The sequence below is a fragment of the Mus pahari genome, chromosome 19, assembly GCF_900095145.1.
Source record: "Mus pahari chromosome 19, PAHARI_EIJ_v1.1, whole genome shotgun sequence".
NCBI classification, from domain to species: domain Eukaryota; kingdom Metazoa; phylum Chordata; class Mammalia; order Rodentia; family Muridae; genus Mus; species Mus pahari.
In genome coordinates, this window is record NC_034608.1 from 80,184,435 (window position 1) to 80,190,684 (window position 6,250).

Consider the following 6,250-nt stretch of genomic DNA (forward strand, 5'->3'; position numbering starts at 1 on the left):
GCATTAACATGTAATCCCAGCTGCAAGCTGGCATGCACATGCCATCCCAGGCTTTGGGGAGTCAGTGTGAGTTCCAGCTTTCACTACACACTGAGACTTTGCTTTAAGCTTAGTAATGATCAGAGTAAAATTCTGCTCATTATCATCCTAGAAACCTTGGACCCAGCCTTTGCCTAATGGACCAGGAAAGGTGCACTAGACCCTGGGAACACTTGCATTCCTTGTAGAACTTGCAAATGTCATTGCATCCTGGCAACTACCATTGTATTCTGTTTCTGTTGATAAGAGTATTAAAAAGTCTGATTGTTTGCAATAAACCTGTTAAGCTTTAGTCTTGCTGGGATCCCTCCAACCCAGCCTCTCCAAACATGACCCTGGTTTGGTAAGTAAGCACTGGTTCTTACAGGAGAAAAAACTCTGGGTATGTTTGCAAAGATGGTTCAATGTTGGGTTACTTATGGTGGAAACAGCCTCAATGTGGATAGTACCATCCTATGAGCTAGAGTCTCAGATTGAATAAAAACAAAAGTGATCTCAGGGGAACCATTTATTTTTCCTTTATCTTGACTGGAGACATCCTGTGACATTATTGCGTGCTTCTGATTCCATGTCATGATGAACTGTTTACCTAATCACCATGAAATCTCAAATAAATAATCACTCTTTTAAGTTGAGACTAAGCAGGTGTTTAGTCATCGCAATGAGTCATAACTAACACAGGAAATCTCATGGAGAAGTCCGAGTCTCGCTGTGGTGAACCTGACCATGTGGTTCTTACATTTTTAGAACTAGTTTGCAGAAGAAATTTTTAGCAGCCATGGTCTGGGCAACCCAGAGAATAGTATGAACAGAGCTTAATGGGCCATTCTTGAGAGAATTTGGAAGATCAGACAGCTGAGAGAAATGTGAGCAGCAGAGGCCCAGCTCCTGAGACTTCAGAGTGGAGCAAGGATTCTCTCAAGAGCTGGTCTAGAGATAATCTGTAATATATTCTGGCAAATAGTCTGACTTCATGTTACCAATGTCCAGATAATTGGAGTGAGGCTAGATTAAAAAAATAATGTACTAATTCAGAGGAGAAAATTTGGAGATAGTACAGCATTCAGGTTGTGAAATGGCTACTGTTCACTGCTCTCATTCAGACCCAGATTGAGATAAAGTAGAAAGATGATAAATATGAAGGTGGCAAGGAAGTAAATGTGAAAAAATGTAAAGTTGTGGCTCAGTAAAGTACAATAAAAACAGCTATAACTATTAAAGAAATAAATACCATTGAAGAGAAACATTTACCTTGTACCAGGATAACAGGAAAGTTGCCCTGACCAGAGAGCAGGAACACCACATATTGGTGGTTCCAACTTGTGAAAATGTAAATTCACTTGACAAGAAAAAGTCTGAGCTTTCAAAATATTCCTTGACAAAACCCAAGGCTGTGTCTTTCTAAGCATGTAGCAATCTAAGAGATTCAGGCCACATCTTCAGCTAGCAACAGAATCTGGAAGAGCTGCCCACATAGTACTGGTTTTATAAGCATATGATGCAAAAGAGAGGGGATCACAGAGTTTGGTGCCATGATTCCAGACAGCTTTTGAGGCCAAGACTTTTTTTTGGCAAGTTTGGGGTCACTGCAGAGAGAACCTGAGAGAAAAGTAAATGAAGCTTGGAGGTGAAGCCTAAAGTTGTAATGGAGACTCCAGGATGTTGGGGATTCTAGAACCATGAAACATACATTCAGAAAGCTGTAGGCATAGAGTGGAGCTGCCCTATGAGACTGGCTGTATGTTGCAGGTGGATGAACTAGACGGTGGCGCTCCATTGAAGCTCCAGATATATAAATGGAATTGTAGGATGTAACATTTGCCTTTCTGGGTGCTTATCTTTATTTCTGCTGATTTTTATATGTGGGTCTGATTCCTTCCTATTGGAATGGAAAGGTTTTATTTGTATCATTATGTTTTGGAATATATGATATATATTACTAATTATTTTTATTTTATAGAAGACATGGTGTCTTAGGGATTTGCGGCAGCAAAAAAGCATCATGACCAAAAAAATCAAGCTGGGGAGGAAAGGTGGTGCCAAATGTATTCATTTGAACTCAACTAACCTGAGATAAAAATTCACTGCCCCCCAACCACTGAATGGGGCTTGGGCAGCGATATAAGCTGCAGCAGTCCATACTTTGAAGTTGATTGGGTTTGAGGGGCCTACAGAGAACCGAAGAGAGGCATCTATGTCTGAGAGAGCCTTTCTGTGTTTGCTTACACGTATCCTTCACTCCCCACCCTGCCTCCCCGCCCCCAACAGGGTCACAGACAACTTGGGTCTTTTTACACTTAGCTCTCCCTGTGAATAACGAATCAGAAAACAAAGGTACAAAGGGCTCTGGACCAGGTAATTCATTGATATAAAGAGAGAAATATAACCTTTTGATACTTAAAGATGGGAAATTTTGCCTGCAGTTGGGAACTAGATAGGGAATATTTGTCACTGACTCCAAGTAGAGAGAGCAGTGATAATTGCCTGCTATGAACAGGTATTAATTAATAGAAGTCTGTGGCTCCAGGTAGAGAGCATAACAGATATTATAATAGGTATTAATTAAATAAATGTCTGTGGCTCCAGGTAGAGCACACAACAGATAGATGGTATAACAGAATGGCTGCTCTAGACAGAGAGTTTAACAATTAAAAACTATCTGCTTCTTATAGGCAGATATTAGTGGAAGTTTGAATTAATTGCTTTAAAGATGGTATAAAGATACATTGCTCTAATAAGTCTTACAGGATATTCATATTCTGTCTAATGTGGGCTCCACGGGAATTTTGGGATTAAATCCTGGTTTGATAACCTGACTCTTATAAGCAGGTATAGATAGAAGTGTGAATCAATTGTTTTAAAGATGGCATAATAAAGTCTGCCAGAGACTCATATTCCCTAATGTTGACTCTATGGGAATTTTGGGTTAATATCCACAAATTAGAAAGGCCTAAATAGGCTAAAATGTGTGTGAATTTGAGTATTGTGGTTGTTTTATTGTTCCTCTGTGGGGAATTGCAGACTGGTATCCAGTCGAGCTGAGGTCTGAACCTCGATGGTCATAATTCAGCTTTGTGACACAGTAAGCGTTCCCTTATGCTCCTGGAACTCTGGCCCCTGCCTAAGGTACCACCTCTCACAAGAGAAGCATGGTCAGTAGTCACATAAGCAATGGCCCAAGCTTCTGACCTTCAGGCTAAACTCCTCTCCAGTTACCTAACAACAGTGAAGACCATAAAAGGGATGTTCAGCCCCCACCTCGCTCTCTTACTCCTTTGTTCCTTTACCTCTCACTTCTCTCTCTTCTCTCTCCTCTTCCCTTTCTTTTTGTCTCCTCCTCTCCTCTCTCTTTCTCTCTAGCCTTCTCTCTCTCTCTCTCTCTCTCTCTCTCTCTCTCTCTCTCTCTCTCCTCTCTTCCCCCTGCATTTCTATAATAAAGCTCTTAAACCATAGAGGGTCTCTGCTCCATAAAGATCCACTGTGCCACTCTCACCAGTGTTGGGAACTTCTTCCCCTATTCCCTCTCTCCTATAACCCTGAGGCTACAGGGTTTTGCTCCGGGTCCCCAGTCAGAGGCTGCCCCTTCTCCACGCCCTGCCATGTGGGTCAGGGGCTTAGATCTCCATCCGGAGCCACGTGGAAAGTGACCGGCTGTTTCCTGCATCTGCCTGCCCAGAGCACAGGAACTCTGGCTGGACATGGCATATTTTTCCTCCCCCACTTCTTCCTGGGCCTCCCCAGGCCCTCCCTTATTTTTTGTTCCCAACATTCCTCTGGGACAGAGAGCAAGCTACAGGTTTCCCTGGTTACCAGCTGAAGAATATGCTCATTTGGGGAAAAAGTTTTGTCTTTGTGTTTTTGGAAAAGGTGATTAAGGTATTTACACCTTCCAGAGTTAAATATGGATCAGATTTGATAGAGGAAGATACCTGAAGAACTAGATTCCAGAGAATCTAACAAAAATGTTATCTTGATGATACTAAAATTTTATTTTGAGATTTATATATTACAGAATATACAGCCTTGGTAAATTTCATCATCAGACATGCTGAACTGACCTGCCTGAACTCCTGATGTCTTGGTTTTTCATCCGGATCCTGTCAGGACAAAGACATCAGAGACACTTCTTGGTGTGGTCTTCTTAAGGCCAACAAACTCCCCATTTTTTCTATCCTTCCTCATCCCTTCAAAAGTATCTCAATGCCCATATTTAGCTTGAAGAAGTTATGAAGAGTCCTCATCCCAGTTCCCTAGGCTTTGGGGCTGGGGGTGGTTATTATAGATTATCTTTCTTTCTAGGGGATGTAGGAATGGTCATAATTGGAACAGGGAGGAGTATCTAGAATTGATTGCATAGCCANAATCTCATTTGGTAGAAATCTCTTTAATTGTTATTAAGCTGAAATCATAATTTCTTAAATGGTACATAATTTGATGTAAAATCAAAGGTTTTCATTGGTATAAAATTCTCTATTGATACTAAAAATTTTGAAGTTCAGGGCTTAGACTCGGTCCTTTTATTGCTGTTATTATAAACAGATTTGAGATGTTTAAGCCTGTGAGTTAAGGGCCAAATAGGAAATTCATGGCTCTGAGTTTATTGTTAGGGTGTTTTCAGTTATTTTAATTAGAAATGACTGAGAATAGGCAACAGAGAACAGTTCAGATTACTTCATATAGATAGTTGGTTTTCAAAAACATCAGAAGTCCACAGAATGTGACATTTAATGTTATTTATTCAGTTGTTTTTGAGACACTCCTGACAGCATTCCCTTTCTTGGATTCAAATAACAAATTAAGCATCAATTGGAGTTGCTCCAGTTGTGGCAAGAGAGCCACGAGGCAAGAATTGACTCATTTCATCTGCAGACAAAATATTGTCCAGAAAAAGGACACACTATGCAGAATAGTCAATTGAAAACCTCTGCCAAGACAGGGTAATAAGTCCTTCAAAATTCTGCATTACAAAGGTCTGTCAGACGACTCTGAGGTAGAAAGCTGAAGACTGATGCTCCTAACTTTGTAAGTATAAGGGACTGTCCAGGTGATCAGTATTCTCTATAAATTGGCTAAGTTTTGGAAGCTATTTTGAAACCAAGAAGACCCCCCAAAAAGTGGATTAAGATTTAACAACTTATTATTAACTTATTTTACCCCTTCTTGTAGATTAAAAAAAATAAGTGGGGTTATACTTTTGTAAAGGATGTTCATTTATGTCCCCTGCTCTGATCTGAAAAAACAAAACAAAAAAACAAAAACAAACAAAAACAAAACAAAAAAACAGAAAAAAAGAAAGCCTAAGCCTTAAAGCAATAAAGGAACACCAGAAAGTGAGGGAGTGGTGATGTTAAGGTAGGATCCTATCCACCTAAGCTTATTGTTTGCGTTTACAAAGGCAGACAGATCTCTGAGGTCAAGGTATATCTATAGAGCAAGTTACAGGAGAGCCAAGCTTAGACAGTTAAGGAGTTGGAAAACAGAAAGCTAACTTTCTCAAATAAAAATAGCCTCTATGCCTAGATTTGACAACCACAAGTGCTATGCCCAACAAACTGCATGGGACATGCTATGTTGAAAAAAGTACTTGCTGTCTTTTTCTAAGAATCAATGGGCTAAGGTCATAAATTGCTGATTTGTGGGCTAATCAAAAGGGAATCTTGGAACAAATGATTGAATTGATATGCAAATAAAACATAGCTTTGTTCTTCAAGAGCTGAGCTATTACAGCTCTTTTAGAAGTTTTCTAGCAGGTTCTGACCAAAGTCAGAAAACTCAAGAACTATCTAGAGAACTAACACAAGGTCCTTCAGAATGTTTCTTTCAGGGTTTCTGACTTTGGTTGGAAAAAGCTACTTAGAGCTATCTCAATCAGACCACAGAGCTGTCAGCTTTTACCCATCACCGTCTTTGAGTCATTTCTCAGTTACTATCTAGGCCCAGATCTAGGACTTTGAGTTATACTATTCCAACAACCATCTGTGAGCTTGTGAAGTGGCTAGCCCTGCAGAACCAAAGCTGAATCTTCATGACTCAGCAACATCAGGATGTCTGAGAGAAGTCTTGATGAGGTTCCAGATTTGATGGTCTAGCAGAGGCCAGAGGCCTTGAAGCAGACCTATGACTCATTGCAATGAACATTTGCAAGTAAAGCACTTTGGTCAAAAAGGTATATGACACATCATGACACATGGCATCTTCTATGCTAAGATTT

The 6,250-nt window shown here is 40.2% G+C and overlaps 1 non-coding gene across 1 annotated transcript; it reads left to right on the forward strand.

Annotated features, from left to right (window-relative positions):
* The first annotated feature begins 5,755 nt into the window (after positions 1-5,755).
* On the forward strand, positions 5,756-5,815 carry LOC115062668. The gene has a single exon (XR_003842602.1). It is a non-coding gene; the product is annotated as a U7 small nuclear RNA (small nuclear RNA).
* The last annotated feature ends 435 nt before the right edge of the window (positions 5,816-6,250 follow it).